This window comes from Hipposideros armiger, unplaced genomic scaffold, assembly GCF_001890085.2.
Source record: "Hipposideros armiger isolate ML-2016 unplaced genomic scaffold, ASM189008v1 scaffold_0, whole genome shotgun sequence".
In the NCBI taxonomy this organism is placed as follows: domain Eukaryota; kingdom Metazoa; phylum Chordata; class Mammalia; order Chiroptera; family Hipposideridae; genus Hipposideros; species Hipposideros armiger.
In genome coordinates this window covers 1,498,836-1,518,181 of record NW_017731350.1, presented here as the reverse complement: position 1 = coordinate 1,518,181, position 19,346 = coordinate 1,498,836, and the positions used below count along the sequence as shown (strand labels likewise).

Here is a 19,346-nt window from a genome sequence, read left to right as displayed (position 1 = left end):
ATACTTGTGCTAAAGACTTGGAGAGGGTCTAAAGGCAGAAAAATAGTGGGAACTACCAAATTGATTAGAATAATGGGCCTGGAAAGGCCTCTGTGGGGTGTGTTAAGAGGGAAAGCAGAGCTGGGCTTGAGAGGGAGAGGTGTCATTTGATGACGTAGTGTGCAAAGGACATCTCAGGGATGTGACTGGCAGGCCTGGCCAGAACAGCTTGAGGGCAGATAGGGCAGTTCACTGGAGGAAAATGTAAACAAAAACCATTGTAGGAACTTAGAGATAGAATTTGCCCATCAGTGCTTTTGTGTTGAATTTTGAAAAACAGAACTTGGCTGGGATCTATAGCTCAGGCAATTCCTTTCTTCCTTTCTAGAATTATAGGTCTTCAGGGAGCCAAAGGGTGTGTGGAAGGAAAGATTTTTATCATGCATGCGTCCTTGGATGTCTTCATTTTGGGTGGTTTCCTGAAGGGAAAGTGTTGATGCCTTATGCATGTCTTATCAGCGTTTTCATTTGTTGGTGGAGAGAGTACGCCTAGAGATCGGCTGCACTGGAGGCATTCAGGGAGCCAAGTGGTGGACTCTGGCAGGAACGGGGAAGTGACTTAGGCACTGTGGTCCATGGTCCATGAAAACTGCCTCTGAGAAGCCCTTCTTCCTTCTCATAGTCTGTTAGGAAACCATGATACAGAGAGGAAACCAAACGTATTTTAAGTGTCCCCTTTTTTGACACTTTCGCAGTCCTGTATAATTTATTTTAAAAGATAAAATGTGTATTCAGACACTCCCAGTGTCATTTTACTTAGTGTAGTATTAGAAGCAAATGAAATTAACTTCTTTATTTTTATTTAAAAATATAAAAAGAATATTGCTGTTCCAGAATGAAGTGTAATAATACTAGAAACAATAAAAAGAAAGCACTGATACATTTTTTGTAAGAAATAACACTTTTCAACCTCTCCACCTAGGAGCATTTCCTAACCCGAAGACTGCTTTTAAATGTCATTTATTGTCAGACATAGCATAGGGAATGTTTTACATACCAAATTTCAGTTTGGGATGAATAAAATATTACTTGGATTGTGTTCACAAATACATAAATATAAATTGTTTTAAGGTGCATATGAAGCTTTATTGGTCAAAGAGATAAATATTTCTTTCTCTTTTAATGTTTAACTCAAGTAACAGTAAATCTTTTAAGTCCGCCGAAATGTGAAGTCATTGCACAGAGCATGGTACATTATAAGTGTATTCTTTAGATTTGATTTATGCATCTGACTTTTATGGCACTGAATTTCAAAATCTCGTAAAGAAGTCATTTTAGAGAAATGTCATGCTGACCTGTGTTGAGAGAGAGGTAAAATTTGCTGGTATGATTAACTTCATACCAACTTGACGTTCAGAATTACAAATATAGTTGAAAACTTACATATTGCAATATACTTAATAAATGTTAGGTAAATGAATGAATATTTAACATATTGCTTGAGTTACGTATTAATGATTCCTCTAAAATTCTAGATTTTTAGCCCCAGTGACTGGAGGTTTGTTTCTTGGGTATCATGGTGTCCATCCTTCCTGTTGGACTGCCCAAAAAGAACCTTAGTGTTTCTAAGACGATGCTTTCAGAGCATCACAGACTACTGGTATTTACTTTAAAAATTCATATCATAGCATCTTTAATATATGGCAGTTTTAATATTTTGGCATCTCCTGCACATTGACTTATCAGGGAAGATTATGTCTTTATTTTACTTTAAGTGAAACACTGTTTTGAGAGATGATTTCCTTAAATCCATCTGCACTGAAAAAATGTAATTAATCTGACATTTCATAAAGGTTTCATTGAATTATATTCTTGTCTTATGCTATACCAGGATAAGTACATATACATTTTCATCTAAGATTAGCTTTAGGATGTGTTAAGGAAAAAGATAACAGTACATATTTTATGATCAATATATTTTAATTAGTCAATTTTCACATGAGCTTGTCCATCTGTAAATTGTAGATAGGATATGCCCAAATGCAAAAAAAATATGATTTAGAGCTTAGACAAATAGAAGAAAGAATTTTGAATATATCTGTATAAAGCTCATATCCAAGAATAGGTTGGTTTGTGTGACCCATTGTATACCACACTGACACAGTCTCCAAGCACAGGGACCCCCAAGACGTGACTTGGGCTGTAAAAAACAAATAAATACCCTTTTGAGTTCATAGAACAGTCTTTTTTTTCTTCCTAGTTAAGTTATTTTCATGTTCTATTTTATTAGCCCCAGTGAGTTAATTTAGACCTTAAAATGTTTGCCATCTTGAGGGATCTTCCAGTTTTCACTCTTCAGGTGGACAAGTTTATCTATAAATCCTTGCTTAATGTGTGTGGACACCTGTTTCAGTGTTAAACATTTTTTTTTTAAGTCTAGCATGGCAAACAGTTACTTTTGTGGCTGATGGAGGTATTCTTTTGTCTGAAGGAAGGAGAGTGTTGAAATGCTTTCAAGAGCCCTATTCTTTTTTTCCAGTCCTATGATTTATTTAACTACTGTAAAACTTCACTTACACAGAAAATAGCAGCAGAAGAACTTAAGGTATACTTCTCCCCTCTTCAAATTAATCATTTCAAAAAAGTTCTTATGATAAGCACAAAAGTGCTTCTGTGAATTTCCAATAAATTGTTCTTCCTTGATTCCAACATAGTTGCTTGAATTGTTTCTAATGGCTTCATATTAAGTCCATCATCTACCTTCTATTTTTGTTTCAAGAGTGCAAAATTAATTTTAATATCAATTTAAGCAAATCTTAATTGGCAGGGAAGCGATCCTGCTATTTAAAGAAAAAAAATCTTACTCATATAATTCATTATAGTTTATCTGCCTGTTAATTATTTTCTTCTTCAATATGGATAAACAGAAGGTGACTGATGGACCCTTTCTATATGGAGGCTCGTGTCTTTCAGTTCTAGGCAATTATCTTATATTTTTCCTCTGAAAATGTTTTCCATCCCATTTCTTTTGTTCTTTTTCTCTAAAACCCCAGTTTTTTGGATATTGGACTTCTGGATTTGATGTTTTTTTCCTTTTATTTTCTTATGTCTCTCCTGATCCTCTTTGCTATTTGATTCTGCTTTCTGGGAGACTTCCTTGACTTTACCTTCAATTTTTTCTGAATTTTAAAATTTTGCTATCATATTTTGAGGATTGTCTAGGTTTTTCATTTTAATTATTCTGTTTTCTCTTGACTTCCTTCTCTTTCGTATTGGAGGCTTTCCTCAAAATTCTGGTAGTTTATATTTAAAAGGATACTAAAAGGCTGAATAGAAGCTCTGTGTGTGTGTGTGTGTGTGTGTGTGTGTGTGTGTGTGTGTGTTTGAGAGAAGGGGGGAGATAGATACTGTGTGGTTTTTTGTGTGCTTGTTAATTGAGGACTTAACTATGGGAAGATCAGGCAGTGAGCTGTCTGTTGTCATTGGGAGATTCTAATGCCAGTATCAGTAGATCTTTTCTGTAGAGAATAAATTTTCAGTCTCTTGCCTGGGGATGAAAGTGGAGTGTTAGATCATATAAGTCTGGCTGCTGACATTCTACGAGTGAACTTTTGGTTCAGCTGGAAAGACAACCTAAATCCCATTCTTACCACAAGAAGAAAAGCTGGACAGACAGATTTTTGTAGACCCATCAAAGAACTAAAGTCAAAGAACAAACAGCCATCTCAGAATCTGCAAAGAGACATGGGCCTTCCATGAGATCCAGGACATAATAAGCATTTGCTTACCTGAGGCAGAAGTTGCTGGATGCTTGTAGGAAAATTAAACTAGAATTTTGATGAATTGCTGGAAGCCAAAGCTGTTGAAAACGTGAACTTTCTGGGACCTGAAATCATAGGAGAGTTCTCCCTCTTTCGCAAGCTTCTACAGGCTTTGAATCAATACCACCCTTTTCAGCCCTGCCTCTGACCTCAACTTCCATAGAACCTAGTATCTCTATCTTGTCCTTTGGGTTTTTCTGAACGTGAAGAGGAAGTGGGAATTTACTTCTCATCAGTATTGCCTTCTGCAGTTTAAACTGTCATCTTCACTGGAAGTCTCTGTCACAAAATATTGTTAACTGCAAATAGCCTATTACAAAAAAGAATGTACAGTATAAATCTCTAAATTGTATGTATACACACACACACACACACACACACACACACACAGAGAAAAAGTATGACTTACATACATATGAATCATAGATTGTGGGTGATGTTTTCTACCTAGTTGTGTTTTCTAATTTTTCTGTAATGTTACAAATAAAAAATGTTTAAGAAAATTCTCAGAAGACGGAAATGTACCTATAATTTTTCACTAGTACTTAAAAGATTTTCTTTTTTGTTTATTTTCTTCCGGCTTGTTCTCATCTAGATTGGGGATCATAGATGACTAGTATTCCACCGAAACTTGCCGTTTGGGTGTATACGGTGGTGACCACAGTAGTTCTTTATAGCAGGGCCCCAGTGATTGCCTTGGAGCGCACTGTTAGGATCCCCTGCAGTCGGGCTTCTGCAGTCCTGCTGTTCTCCCAGGGGAGGAGTCTGCCTTAGGACCAGGCGGTTATTTAATTCCTGGGGAATCCTGAGCTGTTCTATGCCAGTGGTGGTCAACCTCGGCTGTAGCTGGGGAGCTTTAAAAATCCCAGTGCTTAGATGTACCCCACACCAATTCAATCAGAATCTCTGGGGAGGGGACCCAGGCATCGCTAGGGTTTAAAACTCTCTAGATGATTTCAGTGTACAGCTAACATTGAGAGCCACTGCTCTAAAGGAAACAGTTAAATGCTTTCCTTCCTAAGTAGCCCTCTGGATCTTCAGGGCCAATTTGGAAAAATAAGCTCTGTACTCACTAGAATGTCACTACCATCCTGTGGAATTCTGCAGCCACTTCGTGGCCTTTGACTAACAGGCCATGTTCGTGTGTGTGTGTGTGTGTGTGTGTGTGTGTGTGTGTGAGCCTGCCTGCCTCGATGGGACATACCCTAAGCACTATGAGGAAAAGCCACTTTTTTCTTTCATCATTGTACCCCAAGTATCTAGAACAGTGCCTCTCCTAGTAGATTATCAAACATAAATGAACTCAGCTTCTTCCTCCTCCTCCCTCTCCCCCTCCTCCTCCCCCTCCTGCTGCTTTTTTTTAACTAAAAAGGGGCAACTTAAATGGTCAAAACATCATTCCACATTCCTTGATTTTGAGGAACTCTACCAACCTCAAGTGTCTGGAATTCAGTGAGGAAAGAACTGGCCCTTGTTCCTATCACATGCGTACTGAATACCCATGGTTTGCACAGGGCTCTGATGGCTGTGATCAAACCCACACCTCAGATATTATGCCTAGAAAGAAATAAAGCTCAGAGACCAAACCTGTGGAGAAATAACAAATATCTCAATACAAAAGTGAAAATCACTGTGAACCAGCTCCATTTTTCCATTGAACCAGTTATGTCTTGACCATCTTTATCCTCCAGTCACTGTTCTAAATGCAGGAGGGCCTAAGGTAAGTTTAACAAATTCCCTAATATTGCTAAGTAACTTTAAAATACAACTTCAAGGCCTAGTTTTCATTCTTTCTTCACAATCGGATTTTGGGCCAGAGCCCAAATGATACATTTCTAAGTATTATAATAGATGAGGAAATCTATAATTACATTTAAAGTTTACAATAAACAACCTGATGAGAAAAAAAAATGGAAAGTTTTTATTATCCTTATATTACAAAACAGGAAACACTTTTAATGCACTCTGAGTAACTTGCCCGCACTCATATAACTAGTAGTACATAGCTCAGCTGGGACTGCAGTCTAGGTCCTCTGACTTCAAGTCTTATGAGTAAGAAGGCTTAATATTTCAATTGTTTCATAATGGCAGATTGGGTCTTATTTTGTATTTAGTGCAATAAAGTTAAAAACTGTTAAAAAATTTAGTCATAATAAATTAGTTTCAGTGCCATTAATAATTTGTTTTGAAATTACCTAGTAGTTAAGCTCTGTGGTGGTATTTTTTTTTCTTGTTTTGCTTTTGATTTGTCTGTGTGTGTGTGTGTGTGTGTGTGTGTGTTTGTGTGTGTGTTTAATGACTGAGCATTAATTTATAGAAAGATTTGGGGATTTGAAGGTGCCCTCAGATGAGTTGGCAGAGCCACAGATGTAACACAGAGTTTTTCAGCCTCCAGTGTTCAGATAATCTCGGAATAATTTTTCCCTGTCTTTGTTAACAGGAATTAATACTTATAACTTTTTAACTCTTAATACACAAGTAAAAGATAGTAATCAAGAGATGGCCAAATGACAAGAGTGCTTACATCTGGCACAAAGAATTGAGGTCCTTGAGAAAAATAAATCACCTCTTGTAGTTTCTAGTCTAGCTGTTGTTTTTATGTCCTTATTGTCTTTCCTGTAGGTATCACCTATCAGAATATTTAATTTGGGACTTGAAATAGATAGGTGTGCTTCTAGTTCAGGGTTACTCCAACGGGATTATACTTCTTTAAGAACTCTATTCTTTAAGATAGAGACATCTTCTGGCTTACCTGTGGACATAAGTGTGTGTAAATTATATGTACAGATAACCAAAGGGCCCATGGCAGAGTACAGTAATTTTGTTACCTGGAATGACAGGGTCAAAGCCCAGGTTAGCCATTTGCTGTTAGTGTAACCTTGAGCAAGATACTCAGCTTCTGAACCTATTTTCTCACCATGAAAATTAGAATAATACTTTTTATCTTCCTATCTTCCTGAGTTCTGGAAGAATCAATGAGATACGTGAAAATATATTCTTAACTGCCAAGTGCTATATAAATATTGGATATCATTGTTTTTCATCTATCATGATATTATTTTCCTCATTCCTGAGCCTTAATATATTATTTTCCCATTGTTATACTACCCTTATAATTTTTTTAAATTTCAGATTATATGTAAAGATAGGAAAGTTAATTTTCTTTCATAGCTCATAGGAAAGTTAATTTTCTTTCATAGCTCCAATACCCATCAGAGAACCTCTTTGTTTCCTAGCCCTAAAAGAATTAAAATGGGACCTTATGTCAATTAAGACCTTGCTTTGATTAAAAATGACGTGAAAACAGTAGCTCCTTTAATAGAGAATCTTTTAACTAAACAGATATGTGATACTTAGGTGATACTGGCTCAGAGTTTCACAGTGTTTTCTGTTGAACTTGCCTAAGAAAGTAGGGGTGTCCTTCCTGGTCCCCAGGGTAGGTGCTCAATAAATCTTTATTAAATTTCAATAAATTTAAAGGCATTTAGAAAATTTAAATGCAGACTGAAAGAGAATATTGTGTTAGCCACAGAATTCAGTGTTTTAAGATACTCTTGTTGGTCTGACCTAAGGATTCAATTTTAAAAATTATAAACCTAAGCATGCTTACAAATAAACAAAGACTCTCATGAGTATTTGACCATATTATTACAAGTTAAATGTAGGCTAAGTCATATAATTATAGAATGTTAAGAGTAGAAGAGCTTTAGAAATCATGTAGTCCAACCTTAAAATTGATGTAAATAAGTAGGTAATACGTTTACATGACAGGTGTACACTGAAAAAAACTCCCATCTCCATGTATCCCATTCCCGTTCCCGTGCCCTATAGGTAATCACTTTTACTATAAGTTTCTTATATCCTTCCAGGATTTTCTTCATGCAAGCGTGTGTGTATAAAGACACATATGCACTTGCGCGCGCGCACACACACACACACGCGCGCACACACACACACACACACTCATTTATCCTCTTATACAGAAGGTGGCATACTGTATACCCTACTCTGCATTTTATTATTTTTTTTTCACTTAACAAATGTATCTCAACAGTCTTTTCATGGCACAATATAACTCCTGCTTTCTTTTCTGTTTTTTTTTTCACAGTTGCCTAGTAGTTGATTATGTGGCTGTATCATAGCTTCCTGAATCCTCTATAGACACTTGGGCTGTTTCAATTCTTTGGCTATTTATAGTAGTGCTGCAGGTGGATTACTTTGAATGTGCATTATTTCCTGTGTGTGCTGGTATAGTTGTAGGACAAATTCCTAGACATAATATTGCCAGGTCAAAGGATCAATGCATATGTAATTTTCATGGGCATTGCCAAGTTTCCTTGATAGTTGTCCTCTCATTTTATAGGTGAGGAAACTAAGATTTGGGGAATTAAGTCACCCATTAGGAGCGGCAAAGCCCGAATATACCTCTAGGAGGCCTTTCCAGACCAAATCTGGGTCTGATGTGTTTCCTGCATGCTCCCATAATCCCCCTTACCTCCCCTAACAAAGCCTTATCACATGGATTGTAATTGTTGGCTTATTTGCCTATCTTCCTGTCTCTGCATTCATCATTACAGCTCTAACACCTAGCACAGGGCCTGACACAAAGTGGGTGCCCAACTGACTAAATGAATGAATGAATGAATGATTGGAAACAAGTTGAGTCCTCTGATTCGTAGTCCTGTGATCATTATATTGCATTTCACATTCTTACACTCAACCTAAAAAAACCAACACATTAGCTATACAAATAAATGCAGGATATAGGGAGAAGTATTAATATTTAGAACTGTTCATGTGAAAAAGATTCAGGGTGTTTAGGATTCATAGGAAAAGAATTTGGGAATCTGCTGTCAAAAATCTCATGTGATACAAGACTTCATTAATGGAAGTGCTGTTTCTAGAGCAAAGGAGACAATAGTTCCAAAAGCCGTCTCTGGGGTTTTAAGGACTGTAATTCTGGGTGTTACATCCTAAAATGCATGTAGGTGAATACGAGGACTAAGTGGAAGGTAATGAGGAATCTGAGTTTCTACCAAGTATGTTTAAAGAGCTGGGGCCTTGTATGTAGGAAAAGAGACAACTTAAGGAAGATGGTCTGTTTTTAGATATTTCAAAGGACTTCATGTAAGACAGAGGATTTTTCTCTGTAGTGTCAGAGGGGAGACCTGGACCTATAAAGTCCCCCTTACAGATTTGCAGATTTTAACTCATGTAGCTGAGTCAGAAAGTGAATGTACAGGCTTGTGAAATGTCCTAAATGGTGTTTGCTTTTGGGGTTCTCTTCATGAGGAAGACAAAGCATCAAGACTTATGCAGAGTGCAGCCTAGCTACCACAGGACTCCGCTCTTCCAGAGAGAGACCTGTTTTCCAGAGAAGGACCAGTTAGAAGCATGCTAGTGTTGATTTCTATGGAATCCATTCCAGGGGGCTGCAATGTCAGAAAAAGAGTTTTTGAGGAAATGCAAGAGATTTTGGAAATAGGGTCAAGTCCTGTGAGGGAGGAATTCAGCACCCTCATCAAGTGAACTGAGGTTCAGAGTGAGCTTTTAGTCTCAGCAGGTAACTAGCATGAGAACTAGCCGTACCCTCGGCCATATATGCTAACAGTTGCTTAGAGTGAATGCAGCCTGATGCCCATGTGGATAGTTCAGGGGCTAAATGTATATTGAATACTGGATGATGCTAACAATAGAATAGTAATTAAGAAATAATATCACTTAATTGAGCACTTACTAAGTCCTAGGCATTTAATGCTCCCAAGTGTCCAAAGAAGTAGATATTAGTGTCCCTTTTTATAGGTGAGAAATCTGAGGATCAAGAAACGTGAATAACGTGTTAGACATTAAGGAGTGGAGTTGAAACCCACGTTGGATTCAAACTAGAGTCTGTTCTCTTACTCCCTGCACTCACTGCCTCTCTGCATTGTCCAGCAGTTGGAAAGGGGCTCCGAATGTGTCAGCCAGGCTCCCATTGGCCCTGGGCCAGGATGGGTTTGAACCCAGTAGTGGTCTTCGCAGCTGCGTGAGCAGAGTAAGTGCGGCTTAACAGGAAACGATTTAGGCAACGCATGGCCGACATCTGTCAGAAATGCCAGTGTTTTAAAAATCGAACTGTGCAGGACTTCTGCAGAGCTTGGAAACTTATTGACATATGTTTACACACTCATTTAGAAACAAGGAAGTTACAATAGTTTTTAGGTGTTGTTGATCCAAACAAAAAATTAAGCTGTGGTAGAAAAATAAAGGAGAACGAGTGAGGGTGAGGGTAGAGAAGGCACAGAAAGAATACCAGATAGTCTAACGCTTTGGAGTGAGGATGGGGTTCAGAGAAATCATTCTCAAATCCTTTCACTTCTAAAATCACAGAACCATCCTCCCAACTGTTTCCATGTATATATGGTTTACATAGTTGCCATCTTTAAGGAGTTACTGAACATTAAATTATGTTATTATTTCAGTCTTATCAGTCATTCTCCTCATACCATTAGATACTCAAATTTTCTTCCCTTCCTCCCTCCCACCGTTCCTCCCTCCCTATCTGTGTTTCTTTTCTTATTTCTAATAGCAATACAATGAATATCTTGTAGTATTAATTCCTGTTATTTTCTTTTATATTATTTCTTTGGAATAACTCCCCCAAATAGAATTATTGGGTCAAAGGATAAGCAATTTGTAACATATTTCCAGGTTGCATTCAGGAAAGATTAGAACAATTTATAGTATTTTCAACGGTGTGAAAATCATCTCCATGATTATTTCAGACTCAGTTTTATGTGGGATGGGTCAGGCCCAGAATCCTGCCTTGGAAACTAAACCAATCCATTGGTTTGGATGGTCAATCTAGGAAGGTAACAGCACCAGATAATGGCAAGGCATTCAGGCTGGCAGAGAGAGAGAGAGAGAGACTGGTTACAGTAATTGATATTTCATTTCAGTCCCTAAGAGCATGGGCGGGAGCAAGGTGGAGACATACGTAGTTACAGCTATGTAGGAGATCTGTGATGGCAGCAAAACACCTAGGGACAGGAAAGTGAAACTCAGAGTCATTTAGTGGAATGCACGGAAAGTAAGTTCTTGACTGTATATAAGTAGGCAAGACCCACAAAACATAATCAGAAAATCTGGGGATTTTCTAGCTGGAGAGGTAGGTGGGGATATGGAACAGGAGGCAAAGCTTTGTGTACTCCAACCCTGGCCTACTTGAATTTCTATCCTTTTGATTTATTTTTGCTAAGTTCATAGTTATATAATGATACCTTAAAGTGGTCTTTCATTGCCTTTGCCTGGACAAGTTGTACATTTTTCTAGGGTTCATGTTCTTGGGCCACTTTTTCAAGTAAAGTCTGGTTATTAACTCTTTTTATTTCTTTGCCATGGATAGTAACCTTATATCACATCTGTCACATTTAGCTATTCTGCTGTCTGTCCTTTATATATTTAATAATAAATTCTATTATATTAGTATATTTGATAAATTTGGGGGATAGAAATTTTCTTTATATTTGAACATAAATCCTGTCTGTGGTAATATTTTACTTTTGGGGGGCATTTATAAAGTTCTCTCTTTTCCATCATTGGAATAAACATGCTGTTCTGTTTTCTTCTACATAAAGTTTCACTGTTTAGCCTGCACACGTGGCATGAGCTTAAGGCTCTAACTTAGCTCTTTGCATTTTTGTTCACTTTTCTGTTGCTCACTCGTACTTTTTCCTCTGTAATAGTACTAGTACCCTTTATATTTACTTATAAAGTCTACTTTGAGTTTTGTTCTATTTCAAGTAATACCGTATCTTTTTTAAAAAATAATTTTTCTTTTGTAACAATTTAAAATTTGATAGTTTGAAATCCCTATCATAACCTCGATGTTTTTCCTTTGGTATTTTTTTCTACTTTTCAAACATGTGTTTTAGAGGGCCGGCCGAGTGGCTCAGTTGGTTAAGAGCTCACTCAAGAGTGCTAGAGCTCTGAGCAGCAGCGGTTCGATGCCCGGCCTGAGCTGAGCAGCCACTGAGCTGCCAACAGGTGGCAGGATGGCTCAGCTAAAAGAAAAAAAAGATGTGTTTTAGTACCAATATCGAGATCTGTAAATTCAATAGTTTATTTAATCTACATAATAATTTAGGAAGTATTGTCATTTTTACTATATTTAGTTTTCCCAGCATGGAGCAAATTATATTTCTCCATTTATTCATCTTTCTCTAACTCTGCTGTCAGACTTTATATCATCTTTGAACAAGCCTCTAATTTTCTGATGTAAATTAATACCATCTATTGAATTTTTTTGTCAGCATTATAAATAGGGTCCTTTCCAATGCATTTTCTAGCTGTAGCCCATAGTACCTAGGCTTATAGTAATTTCAAATGGATTTTTATCCTGTAGCTTTGCTGAAGTCATTTTGTTAACACTAGCTATTTTAAATTGATTTTGAGTTATATAATCATATAACTTTATAACTTAGTGATATGGAATGATTTCATACATAAAACACTATCTAATCTTTCCTATGTTTATACTTTTTAATTCTTTTCCTAATGTGTAATTGCCCATCCAGTGAAGTAAATACCCTTGTTTCCCTAAGTAATAGGAAATAAGGAAATCAGGTCACCCTGTGAAAGTTACAGCCAGTACCTACATGGATAAAGATATTAACATGTGATATTCTCTTTGGGAGACGAAATGGATCCCAGGTGAGCAATATTAGACCTGTTTGAATGTGTTCATGTATCTGAAGCAAGATTGTATCAAACCAAAACCAGGGAAAGAATAGGATAAAAGAATATTGTAGAGTCAAGTTTTGTTAGTAACTGTTTCAGCATTACCCAAACTAAAGGATGGGTTAGTGAGTGAGTTTTGAATAATGGTAAAGTGGAGATGGATGCAGGAGGGCGTAGCCCACAGACTTTAAGCACTCTTAGTGTCCCATTGGCCCCACTGGCAACGTTATCGCTGGGGTGAGATGAGTGTGTCAGGCTCCGTGCAGTTCCTCCAGCTCTCCTTCTTCTCACTCCTTGCTCACCTAGCAACCCATATGGATCTTCCTCATAGAGAATGCATTGATCTTAGGGGCCTGTGACTGATTTATCAATTACAGAGTAATAGATTGACATTATGGGGAGAGAATGCGCTAACCATATGAACTTAGACTGTTTTAGTACCTCGTTAATTTCTCATGGACTAATGAGTTAGCATTCTGGTTGTAGGTCACCGACTCTTACTTCTTTGTTCATTCTCTAAATTCTTTTAGGTAGATTCTTAATTGTTTTTATTGTTTTCTGTAGTAATGTAGACAGTTGGAAAATCTTTGTTTTTTTAAGAGACCTGATTTTCCTTCATCTGCCCTTTCATGGGACAAGTAACTTTTTGACTGTTTTCTCTCTGCTGGCACAAAATCTCAACAGGTAATAATAGATTTTCTCTTCTAGTCATAGTATCCTATTTAGTGTCTTCTATTACTTGTGCTATTATTATTACTATTCAAATAGTTACATGTAATGAAACCATTTGAGTTCGAAGATCAGAAGGCAATACTCAAATGATCTACGCACAAGAAACTGATTCTGCACACATGGGCCAGGATTTGCCAATAAAGATTTTCTACACACAGAGAAGGCAACAGTCAGATATCATTCCAGAGAAATGGGCCAGGCTCCGTGTGCACAGTCAGCAGGGAGACTGTGCATCAGATAGTCAAGGATATCAGGGATACCAGTGACAACGATGGTGACCATAGTGGTGGCTACCCTTTACAGTTGTAGTGACTGGTACAACAATTTTATTACTCAGCTCATTTTACGGTCGAGGAAACAGGCTCATGCAGGTTTTAAATAAGTTACCCAGCCGAGTTGACATAGCAAGTAAGCAGCAGGGGAGCCATGATTCTCCCTAGTCTGTCCGAATCCAAAGCCTGTGACCTCTTTACTACACCACATTGCCTGGGATCTAACAGGCAAGGGGACACGTTCACGTGATTCAGACAACTCACAGAAGAACATTACAGCTGCTGAACACTAGTGCTAAGGTTCTACAGGTCCGGATTTTCCATACTTTCCTTGTGTGTGTTAACAGGAACTGCCAGGTATATATATTGGCAGGTAGAGTGAGGCAGGGTCTCCCAAATCCCTGTCACTGAGGTGATTATAATCTAATGCTCCTCCGCCTAATCTTCTCATCTGTGCTAGAAGTGATATTTTTGTAAATTTATGGAGCAGAGTGGGGGCTGAGACAGAGTGTCTTCCCAGGCCGTGAATCACATGGCCTCACCTGTGATTTTCCTACTCCCTGGTCTGATTTGCGGACATTTGATTCTGTCCAAAATGTCCACGGAGACATTTGGTTTGCTCCAAAAGGTCCTTGACATTTCATCCTGTCTAAGATGTCCATGGATACTTTCGGTCCTATCCAAAATGTTCATGGAGACATCTCGTTCTTCTGCAAAATTCGAGCCCTGACATCTACTTAACCCCGTGTCCCTTTACCAGGTAGGCTACCAAAACAAGAAGGTATTATTGGCAGTACAGCCACAACACAATTATGAGACCCGTAAAACATGATAGTATTTTTGATGTATTTATCCTGTAAACCAAAAGTAGAAATAAACATTATGGGTTGTTTGAACCCAGGGACATTTTCTAAGCGTGGATGTTTTGGGCAGGACTGAATGTCAAGGACCATTTGGTGTAGACCAAATATGCTCGTGGACACTTTGGGTAAGACCACATTTCAGGGACTTCTGGCATAGACCAAATGTCTCCATGGACATTTTGGATAGGACCAGTGTCCTGCAATGCAAGGCCCTGGTCCGTATGAGGGGCCTGTAGGCCTTCTGGTGCCCCATGTAATAAGTAGTTAAGCTATCGTCTCTGCGGGCAGCCATCCAACCCAGATCAGGGAAAAAGCCTTTGTTTATACTGCATTTATTTTTAGCTCACCCTCTTAGAATTTCTACTGTTTGTGCCTGTTTTATGACATATATCATGTATTAATACAGCAGTTCATATATATAGCTTATAAATAAATACATTCAGACCTATTGATATGGAGTTCAAACTTTTTTTTTGTTGATGAGTTATGATTTTAAATGTTTGGAAGTCAGCATCCTAGGGCAAAAGACTGCAAACCTGGCTGGGCAGTTCAGCCTCCTGGTAAGTTAAGAAAAAAGTTCATATTTCCTTGGCCCACCCACACTTACTGAATTATCTCCAGGGAGGTGTTTTTTAACAAGTGCTAGAATTTGAACCACTGCTCTAGGGTATGGTCCCTAAAAACCATCTTGCTACTTTTGTAGTTGTTGGAAAAATCTTGGTGCCGATTATAACAAATAGACTACTAGAAACCTGTAGTGCTTTGAAGAGTGTTTATGTATTGGCTTACTTGTTTATTGTTTGTTATCCCCTATTGAAAAGTAAGCTCCAAGAGATGGGCCATTATCTATCTTGTTCACCCCTTGTTGCTAGAATAGAGCCTGACACATAAAGTGCTCAGTAAATATTGTTGGATGAATGAATGAATGAATGAATGAATGATGAAACCCTTTTCCCACTGTGTTTGGGTAATACTTGTCCCTTCTTTCCTCAAATGCTAAAGAAAGAATTGGTTTCAGCTGCGCTGCTATAAATTTGAAAGTCCTTGGTTATTCCACTGAGCTTATGGCAACTTTTTAATGTTCAAAAATTATGTCAATCCTCAGTTTTTAATCGTATTTTTAATTCGTCAAAGACAGTAAGGGAAGTTGGAAGGTGATATAGAGGTCTGTTTTTAGTTCTCATTTTAAGTCCCTGTGTCTTTAAGGAAAGGGCTAAGCTACATCTTGGTCATTCTCCAGATCCAAGAGGAAATGGATTGTAGCAGTTGTGCCTTTGTAGAGCAGATGTTTTGGTTGGAAAGGCTATCAACCATCTGACTCATAATAAATCCTCAATTCCAGTAAATTCCCAGTTTTCAGTTACAGTAGGTAGGATGCAGGAAAACAATGTCTTCCACTTTGGGATCTTTGAACTTGTTTCACATATTACCACTGTTCCCTGTGCATTACTGTGTGTGAAAGGATGAAATACTAGGGGAGGTTAGAGCGGTTCCAGGAATAGACTCAGCCAGTTGGTGTTTTCAAGAGAGACCAATTGGAGGTAAACCAAAGCCACTGACCTCCCTGACATAGTACTAACAAGGAACATAACAGATTGAGTTTCCCTATATGGTCCTATGTTAAAATCATTTCTAAATTACGTTAATTGGAATAATCTATAAACAATCCTGCAGTTTAGTTTTGTTTTATGGGGAAGGTTTTGTTGTTGTTTTGCTTGTTTGTTTGTTGCCTTTTCACAAAAAATTTTAAAGGAATTATGTGGTTCCTTATATGCTATCTTAAATTTCAGAATATTTGCTTTATGGGAAAATTTACTCAATACATATAAGCGTCTTAGATTTCTACCAAGACCTTATATCCTGTGTTCCAGATGGATAAGTCAGAATTACAGAAATGATATTAAGTATATCATATTTTGTATTATGAACTTGGTTGAGGGAATACATTATTGACTTAGTAAGTGGCATCTTATTCTCCCCCCTCTGCTTTTATCTAGCAGTTTCTTGTTAACCATCACTGAAGTGAGACTACCATAATCTTCATAGAGATAGTTGAAGAATTCAAGGTTGCATTGCTTCTTCTGAGAGCAACAGTCCCGGTTTTTTTTCAGTCACGGGCCTGGGTCTTATTTCCGAGAGCTTCTTTGATCTCTTCCATCAAGTGAAATATGAAAAGTTTGGGAGTAAGCAGTTTGCTTGTCCAGAACTTTAACATTTCCTGGGTTGGTCTTTAGCCTTCTGATCCAATATCAAATTATTCAGAAGTAATACTATTTTTGATATACTCCTATGTCATTTGTTCTTTTCATTTTTAGCTGAGTAAGCGTTCATTATAAGTTCATTTAACACAGCACATTACTTTTATATTCTAAGGCACATTTGTAAATCGTCAGAATTGCTGTAGCATCTCTTCAGTGATGGAAAAGGTAGAATAAATAGTGTTTCTGAATTCACCCATTGACGAAAAGTGGGATGTGGGAGAGTCATGGCAAGGGGTAAGAGGCAGAAGAATCTGACTACAGTGTAAAGGGGAAAAGGCAGAAGTAGTTCTCTGAGGACATACCTCATTCATTTTTGTCTCTCCCGCAGTGACTAGCATGGTGCCTTGTACGTGGTGAGCTCCTGGATTACAGTGAGAAAAGCTTGGGCTGTGAGTTAGAGAAGACGGAATTTGTGTCCTGATGCTCCACTTACTAGTTGAAGACTCTGGACATTTTGTATCATCTCCGAGAAATTTTTACATCTGCAAAACAGAGATGATAACAGTATTTATCTTAGGTGTGATATGTAGCACCCAAACAGAAATCAGCCTTGTTAAACAGTTTTCTGTAAGAAGCACTTCTAACCTAGGTTTGACTACATTAGGCGTTAAAGACTGACTCCGGGATCAGGTGGAGGTCAGCTGTTCCAGGTAGATAGCTAGAACCAAACCTGGCAAGATCCCTTAATTTGGGGGAAATAGCAGTATTAGGGGAAATTACTAATCACATGTTATGATTTGAGAATTACACATATTTTGTTATGCAATTAAGTATAAATATGTACCTTAAAACTTTAAAGCATATGTAATATGTTTCTGATTTAAAATTCCCTTTTCTCTACAGTGTCTTTGTATGGCCTGGTCTGGATTTTATCATCTTTTAATTCTTTTCTTCCTAAAAAATTTTGAAACAATCTCAAATTTATAATAGACATATAAGAACAGGACAAAGCACTTTTTAAAACCATTTGAGAGTAAGTTGCTGATGTGACACCCTTCACCTTCAAATACTATAGTGTGTTTCTTATAAATAAGTACATTCTCCTACATAATTATATATAGTCCTAAAAGTCAGGACATTAACGTTGATATGATACTACCATCCAAGTCTAAGGCCCCATTCAGATGTTCCCAATTGTCCTGGTCATTTTCTTATCGCAGCAGAATTTAATTAGAATCATGTGTTACTGTCAGCTGTGATGTCTCTTCAACCTGTAATAATCCTTCAGTTTTTCCTTGACAGTCTCAAAATTTTTAAACATTATAAGCCAGTTTTATCATGTCTCTCAGTTGGGGTTTGTCTGGTATTGCGCCACGACTGGATTCTCTTTATGCGCCTGTGGCAGGACCATCACAGAGCTGATGCTGTGTTCTTCTCACTGCTCTCTCAAGTACACTGCCTGTTGGACTCGTTACTGAGTATGTGTCCACCTTGATCACTTGTTCAAGGTGGTGTCTGTAAGGCTATCCACTATAAAGTTACTTTGTCTCCCTTTGTAATTGGTAAGTATTCTGTGGAAGGGTCCTTTGAAACTATATAAATATCTCATTTTTTAATTAAAATTAAAATTTATTTATTTATAGCAGCATGGGCTCATGATTTCCCATGTTATTTAGTGGATTATAGTTAGTTACTTTATTTTGATGCTCAATATTATTTCTATATCTGTATATTGAACAACCATGTTCATATTGATAACTCCAATTTCAGTTCAGTACACTGGGTTTGTTCTGTTTTTCTCTATACATATTCATAGCTTCCTTCTTTGAAGGTGACAAATCTGGTTCCACTTCTCCTTAATATGTTATAATATATAGTTACATGGACTATAATGCGTACTACGTGTATTATATGCGTCCCGCTGTTTGTAACCGATCTCCCGTTGTTGCTGCTGCCCTGCCCTTGTCTGGGCTTCCTCCTCACTCTGCTTGGGCTCTGACACCCTGCACCACGTTGCCTCTGTGGGGACATCCTTTCCCTCTGCTCTGGACCACTGTAGACCTTCCCCCACCCCACATTCAGCCTTGCCCTCCTTTAATCCATCCTTCCCAAGCTGTTCGAATACTCTTTCTAAAGCGATCCGATCATGTCATTGCCCTGTTTGTAATCCCTTTTCTCATTGCCCTTAAAATGAAACAAGCTCCTTAGCTTCGGTGCCTCGAGGTTGGTTATGATTGGCCCTTAAACTTGTCGGGCTCCCTCTTCCACCGCTCCTCACTGGTCCCCCCTGTTCCAGCCCCCCTGGACAGCGCCCTGGATGTGCTGTGCACGCCAGTGTTTTGTCACTTTTCCACGTGCTGCTCTCTCTTCCTTCCACTCCCTTAGACTTGGTGCTCCTTTAGAGCACTTGACTTTCTCCCAGCGAAAAACATTATCTTCTTTTTGAAAAGCCTTATGTGGCAACCAGTTTTGCCCTTAGCACCTCTCCTTTGTCCTGCCATAGGTGCACCCCTCTCTCCTAACACACCTTTATTCTATCCTAATCACTACAGTTTTAACCTAACCTAATGGTCAGTTTACTGGTTTATTTTCCCTACTTGCCTGTGAAGGTTTTGAGGACATGTGCCTCTAGAGCAGCGGTTCTCAACCTGTGGGTCAGGACCCCTTTGGGGGTCGAACGACCCTTTCACAGAGGTCACCTAAGACCATCGGAAAACACATGTTTTCCGATGGTCTTAGGAACTGAGACACCGCTCCTCT

At 38.2% G+C, this 19,346-nt stretch overlaps 1 protein-coding gene across 3 annotated transcripts in view; it reads left to right on the top strand.

Annotated features, from left to right (window-relative positions):
- Positions 1-19,346, top strand: part of BABAM2 (BRISC and BRCA1 A complex member 2) — a 374,448-nt gene that overhangs the window by 167,757 nt on the left and 187,345 nt on the right. The window lies entirely within an intron of this gene.